Below are 24,521 nucleotides of genomic sequence, written 5' to 3'. Positions count from 1 at the left end.
CCATTGTTCCCTCTGACCCCTCCCCCACATACAGCGTCACAAGGCAGCGACTCGGGTGGCCCCACCCAGGAGAACACCTAAGGCTCCACCTCTCCCTACCTAACAGGCACATCAAGACAAAAAAAATGGCCCAAAGGAAAGAACAGATCAAAGCTCCAGAAAAAAATACAACTAAGCAACCAAGAGGTAGCCAACCTATCAGATGCACAGTTCAAAGCACTGGTCATCAGGATGCTCACAGAATTGGTTGAATTTGGTCACAAATTAGATGAAAAAATGAAGGCTACACTAAGTGAAATAAAGGAAAATGTGCAGGGAACCAATAGTGATGGGAAGGAAACTGGGACTCAAATCAATGGAGTGGACCAGAAGGAAGAAAGAAACAACCAAACAGAAAAGAAGGAAGAAACAAGAATTCAAAAAAAATGAGGAGAGGCTTAGGAACCTCCAGGACAACTTTAAATGTTCCAACATGGGAATCATAGGGGTGCCAGAAGGAGAAGAAAAAGAGCAAGAAATTGAAAACTTATTTTAAAACATAATGAAGAACTTCCCTAATCTAGCAAAGGAAATAGACTTCCAGGAAGTCCAAGCAGCTCAGAGAGTCCCAAAAAGTTGGACCCAAGGAAGCACACACACACCAAGGCACATCATAATTACATTACCCAAGAATAAAGATAAGGAGAGAATCCTAAAAGCAGCAAGAGAAAAGGAGGCAGTAACCTATAAAGGAGTTCCCATAGGACTGTCAGCTGATTTCTCAAGAGACCTTGCAGGCAAGAAGGGGCTGGAAAGAAGTATTCCAAGTCATGAAAGGCAAGGACCTACATCCAAGATTACTCTACCCAGCAAAGCTTTCATTTAGAATGGAAGGACAGATAAAGTGCTTCCCAGATAAGGTCAAGTTAAAGGAGTTCGTCATCACCAAACCCTTACTATATGAAATGTTAAAGGGACTTATCTAAGAAAAAGAAGATAAAAAATATGTACAGTAAAATGACAGCAAATCCACAATTATTAACCACACCTAAAACAAACTAAAACAAACTAAGCAAACAACTAGAACAGGAACAGAACCATAGAAACAGAGATCACATGGAGGGTTATCAATGTGGGAGTGGGGGGGGGGGGGGGGAAGTATAGAGAATAAGTAGCATAAATGGTAGGCACAAAATAGACAAGGGGAAGTGAAGAATAGTACAGGAAATGGCAGTGCCCAAGAACTTATATGTATGACCCAAGGATATGAACCAAGGGAGAGAATGCTGGTGGAAGGCAGGGTGTAGGACAGAGGAGGATAAAGGGAATAAAGAAAATGGGACAACTGTAATAGCATAATTAATAAAATATACTTAAAAATGGAGTCTGGTGATTCCCTACAGATTTGTATGAATATGATTCTGGCTTTCATGCAGAGGGTAACAGCATAAATTAAATGTCTATGAACTACTAGGGTTTTTTGTTTTTTCTTTTTTGTTTTTGCCTGACTATTCTGTTCTTAGGTTCTAATTCAGGGGTGTCAAATTCATTTTCACCGGGGGCCACATCAGCCTCACGGTTGCCTTCAAAGGGCCAAATGTAATTTTAAGACTGTATAAATGTAACTGCTCCTTAATTAGGGGGCAAGGAGCTTGGCACTGCCAGCGGGAAAACAAGGTGCCAGGCCGGATAAAACAAGGTGGAGAGCCAGATTCAGCCCTCAGGCCTTGTGTTTGCCACCTGTGTTCTAACCGTATTCAAGCTCAGTCCTTAATAATTTAGTCAGAGTCTACCCCCTTATTAAAAATTAATCATCAGCTCTAGCTGGTGTGGCTCAGGGGATTGAGGGCCAGCCTGCGAACCAAAGGGTTGCCAGTTCGATTCCCAGTCAGGGCACATGCCTGGGATGCAGGCCAGGTCCCCAGTAGGGGGTGCGTGAGAGGCAACCACACACTGATGTTTCTCTCCCTCTCTTTCTCCCTATCTTCCTCTCACTCTAAAAAGAAATAAATAAAATCTTTTAAAAAATTATCATGAAATTATGAGCAATTACACCGTCATCAAAGCCAGGGAGTAGCACATTTTTGTTGTTGTTTGTTGACATAATGTTGCCAAGTCCTGGTTACAGACGCACAACCACCATGGTTTTTGGTTTGAATTAACATATTTTCAAGGACAGGGTGGTACCTGCCTGGCATCAGGAAAGGCCTCTAGGTCAGGAAACCCAGTTTGTGAACATAGCTCTTGTCCATATACAGATAGCTGGGTGATGCTAAGCAAATCACTTCCGTTTTCTAAAACTCTGTGTCAGGTCTGTAAAAGGAAGGGTTCAACCAGACAGCTTATGAGGTCCTTTCCCCTGTCCCATTCCAATGATCACATTCTCCACTTATAATGGAAATAGGAAGTGTGCTTTGCTTACCAAGACCACAGGTGACACAAAATTACACAGTTAACAGACTCAGAGACTAAACTGGGAGTTTACAAAAGTACAACATGCAAAGATGGTGGGTCGATTAAATCAAGATAATGGGAGGAATGCAATGTTTTGTCCTGGGAACCAAAAGAACTATGCAATGAAGAGGTATTTATACTGGGCATAGTGGGTGAGACCAAGACAGGATTTTTAGCAATAAAGCCTTTGAACAAAGCTTAGGACTTTATGTCAGAAAGTGGCCAAGAACTAATGAGACCTTGGGCTCCAGGACCAGAAGTGTGGGGGCCAAATTTAAGGGGTTCTCTCCCATCTCAACCCTTTACTAGCCATCCTATACATGCACATCCTTAGAAGAGAAAGGAAAGAGAGATGGGAGTAGACAGAGAAGAGGAAGAGGAGGCAGGACACTCATGGGAGGGAAGGGGAGATAGGAGAGGCCCCAGGGAAAGGCGAAGATTTGGGGGAAGGAGATAAAGACCACATGTGGAAGGCAGAGATGTGTACAACTGGGCTGTAACTGTGCTGGTGAGCTAGCAGGTATGCCCACATGAGAAAGAAAAAAAAAGAGAAGAAAAAAGGGACTTTGGTAATGGCAAAAGCTAGGACAGTGGCCAGGAATGACCAATGACCTCATTATCGCATTTTCCGAGAATCTCTGAAGAACCTGCAGGTATTTCATGTGGACTGAAAGGACGATTTGGAGAGTGGACAGGTGTTTTGTCTTTAAACAGGACTGTCAGGAGGGATTCAATTTGTTCGGTATGGCCTCCAGAAACAGCAGGTAAATGCAGGAGAAGCTGCAGGTCAGGACTGCCAAACAGTTCATGCTACCCCAAGCACACCTGGCAGAGGTATCAGAGAGGGATTTGCACAGCATCAGAAGGGAGACAGAAGCAGAAAACCCCATTTAGCCCTGATGTTCCTTGATCCTACTAAAAAATGAATAGCAACATTCACTGAAATACCACCTGTATTTCAAGTTCAACCCACACCATTCATTTTACTGTCCATTCAGTATCTCTGCATTTTTGTCTGAAACAATGAGCATCAAAAACTTCTCAAATCATCTCTCTTCCCAGATCATAAATGTTAAGTATTGTGTAAAGATCCATGAAACAAAGTTAGATACAATCCAAGCAATCCATTGATATCTTCAAAGAACAAGAATGCGACACAATGCCTATTTTTTAAACTCAATCATCTTCTTAATTATTTCTTTCATTTATGTAAGGAAGACTGGCCAGCTGGTATATTGGTGGACTGTTTTCCAAAGACACCAAATCAGAAAGCAGGCATAAATACACTCTCCCACTCACACCTCTAAGATCCGAGTTCAACCGGATCCTGCTTGCAACACCGCAGACGCCATGGTCCGTGCACTGGTGGACGCTCCCTTCAGGAACGCCTCGCCTCTTTCTCATTATTGGCACCAGCAGTGCCCCATCTTCCAGTAAACGGCCCCTCCTCCTCAAATTGTTTATCTCCTCCCCCATAGTGAGTTTCTACTGTTAATTAAACTTGGCAGACACCCTACTCTCTCTCTGCCCATCTCCCGCCCTAGCTGGGGGAGTCAACTGGCCAACCAACACATTCTGTTCCTCTTCCCTGTCCCCAAAGTCCTGTCAGAGCTCTGGGGCCTGACCCAGGGATGGTTTGACAACTCTGTCTGCATCTCTGGGCATCATCACCCCCCAAGTCAACTGGCAAGACTTCTGGGAGCTAGAGGTGGGGGCTGGCAGGAGTGATTAAAATTGGACAGGGCCCAGCTTTTACAATGTTCCCAGGGCCTTAGACGTCATTCAGAGGGAAAAAAAAAGGCCCAAAGATGACGTTGTCTTGGTCATGCTTTGTCTTTGTGGCTATTGTGGTCTTAAAAAGCCTGTGTGGTCAGGACTTTCGGGAAAAGGCAAAGGAGTCACTTTCCTCCAAAGTCACGAGGTGTCCTTTCAAAGCCAGTGCTTCTGAGGGGCGGGTGTCGAGTGTCATCTATCCCTGGGGTTTCACAATCAAATCTGGAGGCCAACAGGAGTCCTGTCACATAAGCACACGTGTCCCTGCCCCTCACAGACCCTCACTCTAAGCCCTATCTAAGACAATTTCCCCAGGGGCTCCCAGAAGGCACCTCCATCCCACCTGCCCTGAAACCTAAGGCACATGCTCCACCTCAAGGAGAAGCCCAGACTAATAAGCTGCCCCACGGAACTGCCCCCATCCCCTTGCCATCCACACCCCCAAGCCCACAGGACAGCAAACACTGCCATTCAGGACGCTCCCCACAACTTCATGCAAGCCTGTGCAGAGGCCTGAGAAGATCCAGGGAAAGCTGGATGATCTGGAAATGTCTCCAGCAAAGGAGAGGAGAGCATGAACCTAGGTTTTCATGATGTGTGGACAAGAGAGGGTTCTTTACTGACAGGAATTACTTTGGGGCCTGGTCAAAGTGCAGGTTCTCATTGGGCAGATTAGGGTGGGACCTGAAACTCTGCACTACTAACAAGCCCCCAGGGAACAGGCCCACAGACGGAATGGATGCAGAGTACCGAGGCTGACCACAGTTAGCAGGTGGAATGCAAACGGAAACCAAAGCAGAAGCCCGGAAGAGAGCCGGCAAACTGGGACAGGCCTGGGCCACACATTGTCTGCGTCCTTCCAAAGAGCACTGCAGGCCCCTGCCAACTCTGTTTACTATGTGACTCAGACCCACTGGGTCATGGAGACCACTTGAAAAGAACTTCCAGTAAAATCACCCGAGCGATAACCAGCCTGTGGGGCCCAAGTGAGAAAGATATTTGTCCCAAACACAGGCCTCCATTCACCTGGAGCTTGTCAAGGCCCCAGTGACTCACACTTTCTCCCTGTGAAACCTGCAACACTGAGCTGAGAGACCTGTTCCAAGCCTTCAGCCAGCAGCACACAGTCCTCCCTGAGCTTCCGGATGCTGAACAGAGGCTGGCCTGCCAAGCTGACATGGAAGATGTGCACCACCCCACCCCAGAGCACCTAAGAAGAGAGGGAGAAGGCAAGCTACCACCCCCTCAGGGCTCTGTGAAAGAGGGGGGAGGTGCTGCCTGGTCTCAGGGTGGGAGTCACCACCAGGCCACCTGCCTCTCCCTGGTACCCTCTCCCCGGTATCCTAGCTCATACCTGAGGAACCACAGCCAGCACACAAATGACAGAGGGCTCATTGTGTCCACCACGTTCCTGATGAGTACCTGAGCCCTGCAAGGCATTGGGCCAGTTCTGGGAGAAAGGAGATGGGGCTAAGGCAGGTGCCCACCTGCTGGCATACTCTGCAGAAGTCCCTTCCCCTCTCCGAGCCTGGAGCCCTTGTCTATAAATCAAGGCAGTAACTAGAATACCATTGCCCCCCACCCCAGCTTGGGTTCAACTCCCAACTCTGCTACTTAGCAGCTCTGTGCCCTCAGGTAAGTCACTCAGGCTTCATATGCGTATCTGTAAAATGGGATAATAAGTGTACTTACCTCATAGAGGATCAACTGAGTTCATGGGAAAGGACTTGAAATAGCACCTGTACAAACAGCACTCTAAATGTAAGCTGCTGCTATTATGGTCAAACCAGACCTTCCAACCTGCCCTCAATCCCTTGCTTACCTAATTGAAAGCTGTACTAGCATGACAGGGTTACCCAGTGCACCATGACAAACTGCTGGACTGTATGAACCTCGCTAACAATAATAACAGCAGCTAATAGACACGGAGCACCATTAGGTGCCAGCATGTGTAAGCACTTCGTAAGCGTTGTATCAGTTAATCCCCACAACAACCCTGAAGCTGTCATTAGCCCCACTTCACAGGGGAGGAAACTAGGGGTTAGAACAATTAAGTCACTTGCTTAAGGTCATGGTAGAGCTACTGAGGGGGCAAACAGGATACAAGCCCAGGCAGTCTAGCCCAAAGTCTACATTCCTCTTCCCTCTACACAATGGTACTGCCTGGCTCTAAAGGTGGAAAAGCAGGCAGGGGAAACTTCATGGAGGAAGGGTCTGGAGCTGGCCCTGGAAGAGAGTGGACTTGGATAATCACCTGAGAAGCCAGATCAGCCTGTAGGAGACAAAGGCAAAACCTGTCACCCTGCACAAGTGAGGTCTCAGAATAGGAACAGCCTCACCCACGGCTTCCCAGCCTGGATTCCCCAGAGTGAGCTTGTCCCTTCCCTGCCCTTCTCCCCACACTGAGAGGACACTCAACAGGCACTGTGAGCTGAGCTGAGCACAGGGACTACAAATGAGGGGAAAAGAGAGGACGACGAGCCACGGCTTCATGGCACTGACATAGGCTGTTGCTTCCTGCCCACCCCAATGCCCATGTCCATGCTGAGTGCAGAGACTGGCCCCCAAGTGTGGGGACCCTCATTTAAGAGGATCTCCAGAGGTGCAGGGAGGATGGGTTCCTTCGGCTGCAAAGAAGCCCTCTTGCAGAACCAGGGTTCAGGGCAGCCACACTCCACCCCATGGCCTCAGCCTCCTTCCCTTTAAAAACATGGCCCAAGGCTGTGGACACTGGACCCAAGGTTGGCGGCTGACAAGCTGCAACATTTCAGGATGGAATGGGTGACTATGGCCCCGGAATGGAGCAGCCACAAAGGCTGGAACATCCATCAAGGAAGTCCTGCTTCATGCACCCTACACACCCAGCTTGGGATGGAAAATTCCCCTTCTCCCTGACAGGCACAAGGAGGCTGGCGACACAGAGGAAGGCTGCTATTTGTTATCTTTGGGTCAGGTGAAGAGTCACCCCCTAGTATGCACAGTCCACCACCCACAAAGTATGAGATTTGTAAGTTAATATTGGTTCTCCCTAACTGAGATGTAGTTGCAGTACCTTCCGCAAAATTTTGGAACAAGAGTCATGAACTTGCTAAAACATCATAGTAATGATGCTTATTTTCCACTTTTTGTGGTCATTATAAGGACCAGTTGTCCATCTTTTAACATGAATGGGGTTGGTGAAGGGGTGTCCATTTCCCAGGTAACTCTGAGGTGTGTGAGTGAAACCTGTGTGGGGGCAGCATGAAGGACTCAAAAAGGACTTTGTGGGCAATAAAGAGGGCACTGAGTTTTACTGAGTGAGATGGAAAACCTTTAGAAGGTTCTGCATAGAGGAGAGACATGATCTGACTCATATTTTAACAGGATCACTGCTGCTGTGTTAAATACTGTCCACAGGCAGAGAAGGGTGGAAACAGTGAAACCAGTCAGACAGCAAATACAATAATCCAAGGGAACTCCGCTGGTGGCTAGGAGGAGGGTGATAAGAATGGAGCTGGTGAAGTGGCTGAATTTGGGAGACAGTTCAGAGGTAAAGCCGAAAGTGTCTGCTGACAGACTAAATGTGGAGCAGGAAAGAAAGAGACGTTAAGAATGACTCCAAGGTTCTTGGCCTGGAAATGGAAGGATGGAGTTGGTCGTTAGGGGAGATGGGAAAGTCTTCAGGAGGAACAGTTGGGGGAGGGAGGTAGAAAATCATGAGTTCATATTTGGCCAAGTTACATGCATATTTGAGATAAGTACCGACACACAAGTAGAGATGTCATACAAGTAGTTGGGTGTATGGTCTGAAGTTCAGGGGTGAGGCTGGGGCTACATCTATCATTTGGGAACTGTCAGCATATGCTCAATATTCAAAGCAATGAGACTTGATGGGACAACCCAAGGAGGGAGTGTGGACAATGGGGCAGTGAAGAAGTCCACAGAATAAACCCTGAGCATTCGGGGCTGAGGATGAAAAGAGAAATCATCAAAGATGACAAAGGAGGAGCAGGTGGTAGGTAGAAGGAGAGCCAACTGGCCAAGTGAAGGAATGAACACAAAGGCATGTGGTAGGGACTTAGAGAGGTGGGCTGATGTGCCCAGGATGCTTAATGGTGAAGGTAAGGTGGACATAAAATCCTCATGACTTCTGATCAAACTGTACCTGCATTTCTCCTACTCCCCGAACTTTCCTGGGCATCAAAGAGACTGATGGAAATGATTCAGGGAGTGCTAGGAAGAGCCATCAACATAGAGTAAGTACCTTGCCTATTTTGGCTCAAGTTACAGTATTCTTGAATGTACTACCACACCCTGACTACTCACAGCACCTAACATTTATTGAGTACTTATCACAGAAAAGGCACTATTTAGAAAGATTATTTCATTTAACCCTCCTGAGGGCCTTATGAAAAACAGACTACAGACAACTCATTTTCTAGATGGCAAAATACAGGCTCAGAGACGCCAAGTAACTTGCCCAAAACCACAAAGCTAGTAAGTGGTGGGTCCAGATTCACACATAACTCTTATCCACTAACTCTATCTACGTCCTTTCTAATAAGATCAGTAAAGCTGAAACTCACCAATTCCTTGCCCCAATGGACAGCAGAGGATGTGAGCAGCCATCCCTTGCTCAGTGACAACATTCAGGTGAGAGGCACCTAGGAGTCACAACTGATGGGTCAGTAACTCTGATAAGCAGCTGTGCCAGGAAGTAGTTTATGGGCCAGTGTTCAGCGCTGTGGCCAAGGTTAACTTTTCCAGCAGTGAAAAGGAAGAAAGGGAAGAAAGCTGGGTTCCCATCATCTCTGCTGCACCTCAGCTGCCAGCCTTGTCTTCTGCTCATGATTTCGACCCCTCCAACCTTGTCACTCCTCCAGCCATCCACTAATCCTGATCCACCCAGGGAGGGCCAGTATAATCTCTGGACCAAACTAGATAACCATTCTGGTTAGAAGGCAGCAGGAAATAGAATGTCCCATGGAGTTTGAGGAACCCAATTATGATTCTGATGGTCAGGCTGAATGCAAAAAACTGGAAAAGATGTCTCTCTGCCGCTGTCCCCTTGATGCCACGTCATCCCCCAAATGGCCATTTTCCATCCTTCTCAGATCAGGGTAAGCTGAGGCGTCAGTCAGAGAAAATGACGGCCCAGGGAACAGACCAAGTCTGATGGCATAAGCTTGAAAGTGAACAAGGAGATGACAACGCGGGATGGACAGTCCAGGGACATTTAGTCCACAAAGGCCAAAGAGGGGAACTGCAAAGGAAAGGTCTTGACTTGACCAGCAACAAGCTGTTTCTGCCCCCTCCTCCAGCAGCAGCAACATCACATTCCCTATCTGCTTTGTGTGGTGCCTTAAAAATTACTGATCACTGAAGCTACTCAGGCTGGGTCTCCAGGACTCTGAGATCATGGAGAAGTGCTCACTCCCCCCTGCCCCTCTCCCCACAATATTCCTACTGAGTTTGAACCTACCAAGAAGGCCCCTGACACAGAAGTGGGAGGTACAAAGTAACTCTTCACAGTAGAAAGGGCACAGGATCAGCAGCTGAATGAATCTGGGCTCTCCCTGGGTTTGGACAACTATCAAGGGGTGACCAGGGGCAATTAATTGTTATGAGCCTCAGTTCCCACATCTGTACACTGGGGCTATAGGAAGTATTTATCTGTAGTTCACAGACTGTTGTGCCAAGCACAAAAAATAACAGACGCTGAATGTGCTTTCTACCTGTAAAGGAAATGCTCACAAACACTGTGTTCTAACATGCTCAGGAGACCAAAGTCTCACTGTTCCCTGACTCCACTGCTAATCTTTCCTCGTTTCCTTCATTCTTCCACTCTTTACTGCTAGCCTCTCCTCTTCCAGAAATTCCACCTCCTTTTTTTCTACTCTTATTCAAAACACAAACAAAAACAACAAATACAAGGAAATTAATAAAAAGCAAAGGCTTTGTTAAGACTCCCACATTACACAAAGCAATCTACAGACTCAATGCAATCCTTATCAAGATTCCAATGACATTTTTTGCAGTAATAGAAAAACCCATCCTAATTTTAACAGGGAGGCCTAAGGAATCCCAAAGAGGCAAAACAATCTTGAAAAAGAAGAATTAAAGTTGATTACTCTCACTTCCTGATTTCAAAACTGACTATGAAGCTACCGTAATCAAAACAGTGTGATATAAAGACAGACATAGAAACCAATGAAACAGATTAAAGAGGCCAGAAATAACTCTTTGCATAGATGGTCAAATAATTTTTGTAAAGTGCCAAGACTATTCAATGAGGAAAGAACGATCTTTTCGAGAAATGATGCTGGGAAAACTGGGCATCTACATGCAAATGAAGGAATTTGGACCCTTATCCATATACAAAAATGAACTCAAAGTGAATCAAAGTCCCAAACATAAGAACTAAAACTATAAAACCCTTAGAAGAAACTACGAGGCAAAACCTCATGGGATTTCATTTAGCAATGATTTCTTGGGTTGACACCAAAGGCACAGGCAACCAAAGAAAAAAACAGACATATTGGGCTTCACTAAAATTTTTAAATTTGGGTTCCAAAACACACCAGCAGCAGTAAAATGGCAATACATAGAATAGGAAAAAATATTTAAACCAAATTGATAAGGGGTTAATATCAGAATATATAAAGAACTCCTAAAACTCAACAGTAGAAAAACAACCAACCTGATTCAAAAATAGGCGAATGACTTGAGTAAGTCATTCCTCTCCAGAGAAGATATACAAACAGCCAATATACACATGAAAAGATACTCAACATCACTAGTCATTGGGGAAATGGAAATCAAAACCACAATGAGATATCACCTCACACTTCTTAGGATATCTACTATCACAAAAATCCCAGAAAACAATAAATGTTGGTGAAAATGTGAAGAAATTCAAACTCTTGTGCTCTGTTGGTAAGATGTACAATAGAATAGCCACTTTGAAAACTAATATGCTGGTTTCTCAAAAAAATTAAAAATAGTATTACCATATAATCCAACAAATATACTACTGAGCATTTACACAGAAAAACTAAAGTGGTGTCTTAAACAGACATTCCTATACCACATTCATAGCATTATTTACAATACCCAAAATGTGTACGTAATGCAAGTACACACTGACAGATGAATGGATACGCAAAATGTGGTTTATTCTTACAAAAGACTACTAGTCAGCCTTAATAACATAAGAAATTTGAACATATTCTACAACACAAATACGTTCTGAGTGTTATGCTAAGTAAAATAAACCAGTCACAAAAAGACAAATACCCTTTGATTCCACTTACATGCAGTACTTACAGCAGTCAAAATCACCGAGACAGCAGAATGAATAGTGGTTGCCAGAGGCTGGGGGCGGGGGAGAGAGAGAGATGGGGGTTACTGTTGAACAGGTACAGCTTCTGTTTCACAAGATGGAGAGTTCTGGAGATGGACAGTGGTGATGGCAGCACATTATAAGTGTATTTAATAGCACTGAACTATATACTTAAAAATGGTAAAGACGGTAAATTTTGTTATATGTATCTTACCGCAGGGAAAAAAAAAAGACTGGCACCCAAAAATCCAACAGTGCGGTGAGGCCGGCGGGGGGGAGGACTCTACCTCCCCCCCTCTCTATTATAGTTATTATCCAAAATGTCTGGGCTTTCAAGGCTGTCCAAACCTCATCTGGCTTCACACAATCCTATCATCACTTTGGTCCCTACAAGTGAAGCCCCAGCTCCTCAGCCCCGGGACTCAGGAAGGCCCAAGGTTTTGAGCACAGAAACAAGAGAGCAGGGATAAACTTCAGGAAACTGTCATAGCAACTATGAACAGGAACAGTGGGAGGAGGGGTGTCTGGAAGTAAAGGAAACAATTAGGATTCTCCTGCAAGAGCTCACCTGAACCACTGGTCAAGGAGTGCAGGCTGGGAGGGGGCTCAAGAGACTGTGCAGAGGTGAGAGGATGGGATAAGGAGACCACGGTGGGAGGAGTGCAGGAAGATGCTGGGGGCTTCAGCTGGGGTATCTGGGAAGGTACTACAGTGAACAGAGGAAGTAAACTTAAGGAGACCAGCTGAGAGGGATAATGATACTGATTCAGGTTAAGTGAAATAAACCAGACACAAAAGGAAAAAAACAAACAAACAAAAAAACGAAAAGATTCAGGTTGAATGTGCTAAAGAAAACCCCTGTGCAGACAGCCTGCTGTCTTAGAGCTCGGGAGAAAGTTTCAGGCTATGCAGTCCACATGGGAGTCGCCCCACAGAGCCTGGAGGACGTGAGTGACAAGCCCAGTGTCACTAAATGGTAACGTGAAGCCCCTGGGTAAGAAAAAAAATGAGGGAAGGGGGAGGGCCAGAGCTAGGACTTCCGGCACAGCACCCACGCAGGAAATACTGTCCTAGGCGTATACAGGACAAAATCCTGGGACATATGACTGGTGAAGGTAGAAGGAATAACAATTTCTGGGAAAGACATATAATAGACACAGAAAGACGACTCATGGGCACCGGAAGAACAAGAGAATGAAATCTTCTGGAAGGCAATGGAATGGAGGGTGTTTGGAGGGGCCTGTCTGCCGCAACAAATGCTGGGGTAGGACACAGACTGCAAAGAAACATTTGATTTGGTCAATGTTAAGGCAACTAATTCTGATGGGTTTCCCCATCAGAATCGAAGGGCTTGGATCAGACTAGAAAAGGTGAGAGATTCATCATTAAGAGACTGCCATGTTTCATAATAACCGCCAGAAGTACTAAGCACAGCGCTGCTAAAAGAATGTACACCACACCTGGCTCATTAAGAAACAAGCCCAGGAGGGATGGATCAGTGACAACTGCCAAGGGCTGCATCACTCCTCCACTGGGGGCTTCTAAGGGTGTCCACCCACAGAAACACTACTTCATGGTGGCGAGTTCTTAGCAAGTTTACCATACAAATTAGTGATTGGAATGAACTCCAAAATCCTGTTTCCCTACCTGACTCCAAGACTGAAAGGGCCTTCGGGGGGGGTGGGGGGGGCGGGGGATAAAAGGATGATGAGCTCTTCCCATACATTCTTTTGAGGCCCTGAGAAACACAGTGTCAAGACTTTGGCCCTTCAAGGGGTCTGTGGGAAGCCCAGCCCAAAGCAGATGGTTTTCCCATACAAGATGAGCTACCGGATACTTTACACAACTTGCTCTTGGATAAGACAATACCACCTAGGAGGGTTCACCCCTTATTTACACAGAGCTTGGCTTTTCAAACAGTAACCTGCAGAAGTGAGTGGAAACAGTCCATTCTACAGTGTTCTACAAAAAAGAGAGCTGCATGTCCTCACCTGCAGAAATCCACTTAGGTATCAAATGTTCACCTTTGTCACACCCAGAGCAGGGCAAGGAGTTTCCGAACGAGGCTCTGGGCTATGGACCCACTGCACCAACGCACTCAGGCAGTGAGTGTTCCTTTTGCAACCTCCCCCACCCCCCACTCCCACCAAATAAAGGTGAAAGACCTTGAACATCTGCCTTGCTGAGCAGGCAACAAAGCCTTCCATCATGATCCACTTTCACACCTAGTATTTCGGCAAACCCGGTGCATATCTTCAACCAAGTGCATAAACAATCATATGCCAATGCTCAGAAAACAGGCCCATGGTCATTCCTTCCTCTAATGCAGAGAAAAGAGCTCCTCCACCCTAGGCAAAATCTGGTCACATAATGTCTTTGAATTGCCCCAAGTCAACTCCAAGAAATAGGGAGTAGATAAGAGAAGTATTTCAAATGTGCAAAGAGGAGTGAGTATTTCTCATTGAGGCAGCCCAGAGCAGAGAAAGTTGATCTTAAGCAACAAGAGAAAATATTTTATTATTTTGTGCACATGCACAACCACAGAGTAGAGCAAATGAAACTGCACCAGCCAGCCCCCAAAGGTCCCAGTCTCCTCCTAGCTCCTGGTCCTTTTGCCTTCTGCAGGAGTCCTTATAAGAGGAAATTTGGACACATAAAAATGTCTGCACACAGAGGAAAAACCATGTGAGGACACAGAGAGGAGACAACCATGTCTAAGTGAAGGAGAGAGGCCTCAGAAGAAAACAACCCTGCTGACACCTTCATCTCTGACTTCTGGCTTCCAGGCCTGTGAGATAATAAATGGCTGCTGTCTGAGAGTCACTGCCACCACCAGCCTGCACCCCCAGCCCTGCATCCCCCGCCCCCCATGTGTGGTACTTTGTTGCAACAGCCCTATCACACTAACACAGTTGCTACAGTGCCAGGCTCTACGCAGCCCTTGAAAAACCGTCAAATGAACATATTATCTTACTTAAAACCCTCAGCACTTCAGGAAAAAGTAGCCCCAATTTAGAATGACCCTGAAGTTCAGAGAGGTTAAGGAACTAGCCCTAGGCCAATCAGCTAGACTTGAAATCAGATGTGCCATGCACCTTTAACTACTTCTGAGCTGCCTCTAAGCCAAACCTTGCTCCCTCTGCCCATCCCTCACCCACTCAGGGGCCACAGTATGATCCCCAGAACGGCCCTGCGACCCCTGTGCCTTCTTCCCCAGCCTCAGGCCCCTGGCAGATACTTAAGAGAACTCAGAATTTCTGTCATGTTTAGTTGTGGAATCTTTTCCTTTCTTCTTCTTCTTTTTTTAAAATAAACAATACTTCAGTAATTATGAAAAAAAATATTCTTAAGAAAAAAGAGTTAACATGGTTAAGGAATTCTACTGAATCTTCAGCCAGTGTGGAAATAAATAAGTGATCAAAGGACTATACTTAGAAAGACTATTAAGATTAAAAAAAATAATAATACAAATAACCCTTGGGAGGGTCTCATCACCCATTAAGAGATAAGGGACTTACAGGAGCAGAAATAAGGTCGCCAAGGCCAACCATCCCAGCCAGGCTATCTCCAGAAAATGTGTATTTTTGAAAGCATGTTCCATTTCATCACATTTCAGAAACACAAAGAGGAGACCTTGGGGGACAGATGAGCAGGCTCTGAAGCGACATGCAGCATGCATGCTTGCAGCGACAGAGGAGACAGTCACTCCCGGCTAGTCAGTGATTCTCATCTGAAAATTCAGATCTCTGCTGACAGACAGACTCAGACACAGAGCTACCACGAGCTTACAGCCCAACAAAGCACCAATTTTCATATTTCCTAGGCCTGCTGGGCCCCCAACTTCCTTGTTTAAATGGAAACTGTCAGACAGGATTTTGTGCAAACATGCGCTTTCCTTGGGGGCAAACACTCTGAGTCTACAACTTGTTCTTTCATTTTGAGCTTTTTGTCCATAGCGACTACATCAAAGATGAGAGACGCAGGTGGGGAGGGCTGTCCAGGGCACCAGAGAACAGAGCAAATACAAAGTTCGGGGACTGAATACCTAGGAGGCAAAAGGCAGCAGGAGCCTCTTTGCTCAAGCCCGCAGGGTCAATCTCAGAGAAATGAGCTCAGGAGAGTCGACGTGGGAGGAGACGGCTCCCTCTCCTGCAGTTCCTGCACAGGAGCCCCAGGCTGAGTTAGCACCCCTCTCCTCCAGAGGACCTGCAAGGTCCTGGAGAGGGACGTGGTACAGAAGAATATGCACCCCTCCCCAGTCCCATCTCTCCCAGCCGTTCTAAGGATATTCAGCATTACCCACACCAAATGTGGGAGGTAGGAAAGAACTAATTGTTTTTGAATTGCAAAAAGCTGTTGTAAGGTGGGGAAGGAGCAATAAAACTGTGATGAGAGAGGAAAGAATTACACTATGAAAGCATTAGATGAGGGGGTTAAAAGTACTACTAATATTCACCGGGCAGAGCCGTTAAACACAGTTTTAGTTAATGATACTGACTTTTCTGCAACCATTTTAAAGGGCAAGCCCGAGGTGGTGTGGCTCATTGGATTGAGTGCTGGCCTGGGAACCAAAGGGTCCCAGGTTCGACTCCCAGTCAGGGCACACGCCTGGGTTGCGAGCAGGGTCCCCAGTGGGTGGACACACAACAGGGAACCACACATTGATGTTTCTCTCCCTCTTTCTCCCTCCCTTTCCCTCTCTCTAAAAATAAATAAATAAAATCTTTTTTAAAAAGGGCCAGTCACTTTTTCATTTTAAGATCATTCACTGGAGCCTCTTAAAACAGTCTCAAATCCACCTTTACACCATTAGAGTATGTCAAACAAATAAAATTCTGAGGCAAAGATACCTAGGACCATCCCAGCTGGTTACTAAGTTACCTTCTTAAGTTTCACGTGTTAAACCTAATTCAACCAAGTCACCTACTATTTACCTAGTTCCTTTGAAGTGTGTGGTCTTTCCTAATGTGTGGTACATTTGGGGTTTGTGTTTGGTGGAGTGGTGTGGAGATTCCCTTGAGATATCTAAGGAAGAACTGCCAAAACGGAAACATTTAAATCTCCTAAAGTCTGATTTTCTCTCAGTTTGCATCTCAAGGAGACTTGGTAAAAAAAAAAAAAAAAAAAAAAAAAAAAAAAACCTAGCCATGCATCACTTCTAGGCCTTTTGGCTAAGATCAAGTGTAAAAAAAGCAGCCATGCATAAGTGCCACAGCCCCCTGGTAAACTCTGGCCTAGGCCAAGCAGGGAACCATCGAAGCTTCTTGACACAGGCACTGTAAAAACAGGAGAAAACTGCCTGCAACAGCAACCAAAAAGGAAGAAAAGCAGTCCCTGCAACTCTGCGCCCCACATCATCACGAAAAATGGGCTCTGCTTCAGGCCTCCCAGCTCCCTGGGCCCCGTCCAGCCTGGAAGGCCTGTCTGTGCAGCCACCTCGCCCATGCTGACGGCCACTCTGTCCTCTGGCTCACCACAAAGGCCACTTGTTTCCCATGAGTGCCCAGAACAGTGGCTCAACCTGTTAGCCCAGTTGGAGGACTGTGGTCCTGGTGGATGGGCAGTGGCAAGGGCTACCTGTGACCTCAGCAGACAATTAGCAAAGCAGTGTTGTGTTACCAAGCACCGCAGGTCACCTGCCAGGCTGGGAGACTGTGTAGGATTCACCTTCCAGACCCAGAAAGGGGTCGGGCAGGGTCATTTGCAGGCTATTTCATCCCTTTACGCTAGTATTGTATCCTCTGACAGCTGGGGACAGAAGAAGAAAGGCAGGCCACATGAACAAGTCTAGAACTTGTCACATGAGTAACCTGGCCAGGTCTTAGGGTACAGGGTATGGGAGTTAGCCCTCTGAGGAAGGTATGTGTGCGGACATAGTTCAGTGGACATATGATGGGGAGGGGCACTACTGGCCCCCAGTGGGTGGGGGTGGCAAAGATAAGGAACATCTTCAAAGCGCAGGAATATCTAAAACCCAAAGACATCCACTGAGACAGGCTGTAAGTCAGTTCCATCTCTCCCAGCTGTTCTAACCATGCCTGAACCACCATATTCAGCATAAAACCGCAACAAGTGTGGGACGTACAGAAGTACCAAGAGTTGCAAAAACATAAAAAGTCTGGAGAACAGACTCCTGCCTTTACATGACCAAAGACTGATGATGAGGAAACTTAGAAACAGATTAAGGTGAAAAAAACACGAAGAGCTAGCAGCAGGCAGGACTTACTGACGAGTCAGGAGAAGGGGGCGCCCACCACTGCTGTCTCTGGGCTGCAGCGGGATGGCCACCCCCCCGGACTCAGGATGTATTCAGCTTCGGGGATGCTCGACTATGCAACTCACTCAGATGCCTATGTCCAGCTGACCTACGTCCACACCTCCTCATGCCTGTCCCTTCTCTCTATTGCCACCATCGCAGTAACACCTCTCCCAGCTCAACTGTTTCATCCACCTCCCAATCCTGCTCAGGTCTCTAGGGTACCAGTTCAGCCACCTGCCACCGTGGGCAAAGGACAGAACACCTCTCTGCATCTCCACTTCCTCATCTACAATGGCTCAGAAGATTAAGAAAAAAGCCACTGTCAAGTATCTCAAGCTCAGTCCTTCCAGCTACTGGGACGTCACCAAGCCCTACCTCCCGAGAGTGCCCCCCAGAGCCCAGCTCCATGCCATCTCCAAGTGCCCAGAAGTCCCTGTCTACACAGTAAAGCCCACCTAGAGGCTGGCATCCGAGGGTCTTTAAGAGTCAAGGGCTGGGCCTAGCCTGTCTGCACCATCTCTCTTCTTCATGCCCCTGCAGGCCCCCGGCCAGGCCACAGGGCCTCGTACTCACCACTCCCTGCCCACTTGTCCCCCACCTCCACCATCACCACCTCCTTGACCTAGCCACCCCTCCAGACCCAGTGCTAAACGGAACCTCTCTAAGCAGTCTCCCAGACCCCTCCACCAGAAAATGGCCTGTTACTACCACCCTGCCTGTTCCTCTCTGTGGTTCTAACTGACGTCTACCAGGCCAGGCTTCGCCTCTGAGATGAGACCAGGGCTGGCATCCTGAACACACCAGCTATGCAGTCTCACAAGGCCCCACACCTGGCTTCACACTCTGCTGTTGCCACCTTAAAATTCTTAATGACTTATGAGCAAGGGGCCCCACATTTTCACTTTGCAGTGGGCCAAAAGTTCCATATTCAGTTCCACTGAGGACTTCTCCAGGCAGAGGCGTTGGTGTATCTCTGTGTTGCCCACAGCACACAGTAGTGCCTCTTACATAGTAGGGATTTAATGCAGGAGAAAAGGAGGTGAAGGTCCAGGTGTCTCTGCTCTATGTGAGCAGTTAATAAATAAGCCAGGCGGTGAAAGACAAATACCATATGATCTCACCTTTAACAGGAACCTAAACAACAAAACAAACAAATAAGCAAAATATAGCCAAAGACACCGAAATAGAGAACAGGCTGACAGCGACCAGAGGGGAGAGGGGAGGGAATTTCAGGAGAGAATGGGAAGGGTTTACAGGAACGCGTATAAAGGACACATGGGCAAAAACTAGGAGGGGTGGAAATGGGAGGGAGGTGGGGAGGGATGGGTGGGTGGGCTGGGATGGGAGTAAAGGACAGAAAACTGTACTTGAACGATTAAAATAAAATTTAAAAAAAAGGTCCCTGCACCTCCAGCCACTCACCTGTCTCCCCCACACACACGTGCACAGACACAGAGCAGAGAGCAGCAATTCACTGCAGGTCGTTTCCTAAACTCACATTCCCCTCTGCCTCCCACTACACCTCACTCCACAGGACACCAAGAAAAAGGCCCTTGGACACTAATGAAAAGGCAGCACCTCCAGTGCTTCAACTTAATGACACACTGGTTGCTGGAAAGCTCACTCTCTGCAGAGCTTTAGAATGCAGGAACTCCAACTCAGAGGTCATCCCAGCTCTGCTCCTTGCTGGCTGGACAACCTCGACTAAGCCTAGTATGAGGCCTGGAAAGGGAGATCCCTCAAGGGACAGGGCCCTCTCCAGCCTTCCCTGCCCCTGCCCCTCCATCAGACCTGCTCCCAGCCCTGACCCGACCTGCAGCCTGCCTCAAGCGACTCAGGCTCACAGTGACTCCTACTCTGCTCTCACAGCCTACATTCATGGTGCCCACAAGGCCCACACTCAGGAGGACAGACACACCCACAGGCCAGACACAGCCTTAGGAACCAGGGATAGCAGCCACTTCCCTGGGACACCCTGCTAATGGGATCACACCCAACCCTGGCTCAGACCTGCAGCATCACATCTGACACACGCCCTCGATCCCTCACTGCCCCGTGACCCGTAAGCAACCTCCTGGTCCGGCACAGAGCCATAAGCCAAACCAACGTGCAGGAAAAACACTCCCTGGCCATACAAAACAAATGCATCTGGCCCATTAGAACACTAATTGTTTGTGAAGAGATAAATGTATAGAACACAGCAGACTGTTCCATCTCCATCTGACTTGGAAGCACTTTCAACATAAAATCTTGGTTGACACCAGGTCTGTTTAACCCTCAACACAACACTGTCTTCATGAAGAGTCACAGAATGTAAAGACAGAGGGACCCAGAAATCAAAGCGATCCAAAGCACCCGTTGACAGATAGGGAAACTGAGGTTCCAGCAGGTCAAGATGGTCAACTTTTGGGCTCCTCAAGCCCCACCGCACTCCAAGTGGACACTATGCCTGGGCACTGTAGAGCACTGACTGTTTACAAACTGCTGTTCCCCACCGCACTGTGAGTTCCCTGACACCAGAGCATCACTCCTTTCATTTCTGCAGCTCAAGCATCTCTCACAGGGTCGGGCACCACAGGTGCCCAATAAACAACTGTTGAACAAACAAATGACCCACAGAAGCCTCCCAAAGCCACGCAGTCAATCGGGGCAAACAAAGCTGACTCTGGAGGCCTGGCTTCCTGTGTCCGCTGCTTCCTGCTCTCTTCTTGGACTGAATGCGGCAGGTGCTGGATGGCTAAGGGAAAAAACAAAACCTCAGAATGGCGAGACAGTAAGCTGCAGGGTTAGGGCACTGGCCTGGGGGCTAGACCTGTCTCCAGCCCTGCCTCTAACACTGGCATGTGGGCCACTGTCACCATACGAGCAGTCTCTCTTAACCTTGGTTTCTTCCATTCTCAGCTAGAGGATAAATAAACCTCACCTTGCCTACCCACCAGTGTCAGAGCAAGGAGGGATAAAAGGAATATGCATGTGTACTGAAGACAACAGGAGCGGGACTGAACTCCCCAATTACCCTGCCTCTTCCTCATCTACCAGCTCCCTGGTAAGCAGGGAGAACAGACATCATCAGCCCCACTGCACAGATGGGAAAACAAGGTCCCAGAGGCCACGCCAGTGCCTGCAGTGCCCCTGGACACACTGGTACTCACTCTGGCCCCAACAACTGACTCAGGCCTTGGGGGATGGAGGTGGGGAATAGAGGTGGGGGGTGGGGAAGGGTTCCAGGAGTGCCTATCCCCCAGATAGCAACACCTGCCAATCCCATGTTCCTCTGGGCAGCGATTATGGCTGTGACCTGCCAAGCCTATAGCCAACTGCTGGATGCCACAGGGAAGCACCAGCTGTGAATGGTCCCATGTCTTGGGGCAGAAGGACAGAAGTCCAAGGAAGCTCAAACAGCCAAGTAAAACATAACCACACCCTATAGTCTAGAAGTCAACAAAGACACTATTGCCTGGTTTTCCAGTTCTCCTGGAGTAAACGTTATTGACAGCATATGGGGGGAGGAGGAAGGCAGTTTTAGACCCCAGCTGTTCTTGGACCAAAGCTGGAGACGTCCCCTCCTCCACTCCCCGCTGTCTCCTCTTCCTAATCTAGCCATCTTGGGTCCTTCCCACAGATGAGTGACCTCTATCCCTCAGCACCCACAGCAAGTAGACAAACCTCTGTTTCTAAACCCCAGGCCACACTGCCTAAAGGCTTTCCCACAGGGAGCTGTGGGGCGGAAGACGGTGCAAACTGCCATGTCTACTGCAGCCACGGCATGGTGGTGAGAGTCTCTACCACCCTCTTAGAATCTGAGTCCTAGCCTATGTGTGTATAAGGACATGCGTGCACACATGAAAACCGTCAGGTGTCTGCAGGGGTGGTCAGCATCCTGGAGGGGTTGGTTACCAGTGTGGGCTCTGAAGCCTGCCTGCCTGCCGGGAAGCCCAGCTCCTGCAGGTTCTGTGTGACTAGGCCACCTTCCTCAACCGCTCTGTGCCTCACTCTCCTCACCGCTAGAACAGGGATAATAAAAGTACACGCTTCCCAGGGTTTCTGTGAGGCTGAAGTGCGATAACACTTGGCCAATGCTTGGCAAACCATAAAAGCTCCATTTTCCCCCAGCACAATGTGAACAGCGCTGCCTCTGGGATTTTGTGCACTTTTCTTTTCCCTTCTTCATTAATTAAATTTTCTACATGAATGTGCATGCTTTATTATCAGCAAAGAATAAAGCTTTATGTTTATTTTTTGAGACGGAGTAGGAAGAACAATTCAGAATCCCAAGGAACGCTTTCCTCCGAGCTGGTGTTTTCAGGAATCCCCTCAGGGCAGGCGGCACTACCGTCCAGGGCAGCCACCTGCCACCTGACCCCCATTACACGTCTTCTCCACTCCTGCCCATCCAGTAGGACTTGACTGCAGCCTGGTCTCCCGGGCCTCCTCTGAGAAGACCTCCCTGAGGGCCCACACAGCCACCTACCTCTGTGGGAACACCATTTTTCCTGACCCCTGCCCTCCCGTCTGGTCCTCGCCTACCCAGACCAAGCCCACCTTGCACCGTCTGCCAGGTCCAGGCATGAAAAGCTTCCCAACACCACAACAGACAGTCCTGAGGGCAAGGCCGCCTCCTTCCCCTGCAATTTCAAGACTCTCGCCCCTACTCTCTTCTTGGACCTCACTACATACAACCCTCTGAGTGGAGGAGAGACTCAAGGAAGGGAAGAGACGAGCCAGTCTCACAACTGGACTTAAAGCCAGCCTGACCAACTCCAATCAAAGACTCATTCCCAACACTATTTCCCCAAGGGAGGCACAGAACCGGCCCTCAGCTACCAGGCCCTAGGGCCAACTAAGCGTGGCAGCTGCACTGGCCAAGGTAGCACCGCTCTCTCCGCTCGCTCCCACCCACCTCCTGTCGTTTCTCACATCCCTCCTCCTTCTTCTCTAGGATTTCCCTCCTCCCCGGTGGGGCTGCGGTCCTCAGTGGCCCCACAGCAACCATCGGCCCTTCTGAGGGTGTCCACAGTTAAGGAAGCCAAGGACCCCACACTAAAAGGAGTGAGGGCAGGAGGAGAGTTTGAGCTTTGTCAAAGATACTACTGGTTTTTCTCTGTTTTATGTCAAATGACCTCTAACACTCCAGGCAATGGTGTACTGGAGCCCTGCGTACCTAAAAGAATTTAGCCGAACAGTTTAAAATGTCCAGACTTGGAGGTGTCAGATTGCATAAACGGAAGAAATTCAGGCCACATATGCAAACCACCACCCTGGGACACTGCAAAGGTCTCTTAACTGTTCAGACCACAGATTCTGTGAAGAGAGAAGATTTCCCAGGCCCCTCCCAAGTTTCAAGGATTCTAAGATTTTCGGGGGGGAGGTGGGCGTGTACCAGTACAGCACGTACATGTGTGTCTGTATAATAACAATGGGTTCTAACAAAGGTCAATCACCAATAATCAAGTTTATAATCCGTATCTTTTAATAACATCAGCATAATAACCAAATAAATGTTTATTAGAGCTTAGATTTTAAAAAGCCTACAAAAGAAATGTTTAGGACAATTAAAGAGACTCACAATGGACTTCAGAGTTGATAATGGTATTGTATCAGCACTGAATTCCTTGGGTATGATCATGGCGGTGTGTTAAGTAGGAGCACATTCTGGTTCACAAGTGATGCACACTTCAGTCTTTAGGGGTAAAGTGTCCTAAGGTATACTTTTTCCTAAATGAATCAGGAAAAAAATTATATGTGAACAACTATGGAGAGAGTGACAGAATGAAGCAGCAAATATGTAGGCTGCTACCCACTGGTGAACCTAGGTGAAGACAATACACATATCTATTGCACTATGCTTCCCACTTTTCTGTGAACCTGAAAATTTACAAAACAAAGTATCACAGTAAAAGTAGCACTGTTAGAAATTTGTTTAAAATAGACAAATATTTTAAAAAATTAAATGGCTTATAATCCCGTTGCCTAGATAATTCTTTTAATTTATTTTATATTTTACAGGGATGGAGGGAGAGGAAAAAAGAGACAGATAAGCAATGATTGTTGTTTCACTTATTTATGCATTTATTGGCTGATTCTTATATGTGCCCTGACCAGGCATCGAACCTACAACTTTGGTGTATCAGTATGGGATCACACTCTAAGCAACTGAGCTAACCAGCCAGGGCCTAGATAATTCTTTTGATAACTGTGAGTTTAAAAATACATGAGCCCTGGCTAGTGTGGCTCAGTGAACTGAGTGCTGGCCTGTGAACTGCAAGGTCACCAGTTCAATTCCCAGTCCAGACACATGCCTAGGTTACTGGCCAGGTCCCCATTTGGGGGCATGCAAGAGGCAACCAAATCGATGTATGTCTTGTACATCAATGTTTCTCTCCCTCTTTTTCTCCCTCCCCCTAAAAATAAATAAGATTTTTTTAAATAAATAAAATAAAAATAGGTGAGGGCCCTGGCTGATGTGTCCCAGTGGGTTGAGTGCTGGCCTGTGAACCAAAAGGTCACTGGTTTGATTCCCAGTCAGGGCACATGCATGGGTCTTCTTCTCTCTCTAAAAAAAATAAATAAACTCTTTTAAAAAAATAAAAATAAAAATAGATGAGTAATGAGAGGTAGGGGACTTGGCTGAAAAGGTAAAGAGATTAAGAAGTACAGATTGGCAGTTATAAAATAGGAGGATGTAAGGTACAGCACAGGGAATACAGTCAGTAAAACTGTAATAACTATGTGTGG

The 24,521-nt window shown here is 47.3% G+C and overlaps 1 protein-coding gene across 1 annotated transcript in view; it reads right to left on the bottom strand.

Annotated features, from left to right (window-relative positions):
* DLG5 (discs large MAGUK scaffold protein 5) overlaps positions 1-24,521 on the bottom strand; it is a 118,579-nt gene that overhangs the window by 70,526 nt on the left and 23,532 nt on the right.

The sequence above is a fragment of the Phyllostomus discolor genome, chromosome 5 (assembly GCF_004126475.2).
Source record: "Phyllostomus discolor isolate MPI-MPIP mPhyDis1 chromosome 5, mPhyDis1.pri.v3, whole genome shotgun sequence".
Taxonomy (NCBI): Eukaryota; Metazoa; Chordata; class Mammalia; order Chiroptera; family Phyllostomidae; genus Phyllostomus; species Phyllostomus discolor.
Note: the sequence above shows the minus strand (reverse complement) of the source record. Positions and strands in the feature narration are given on the sequence as shown.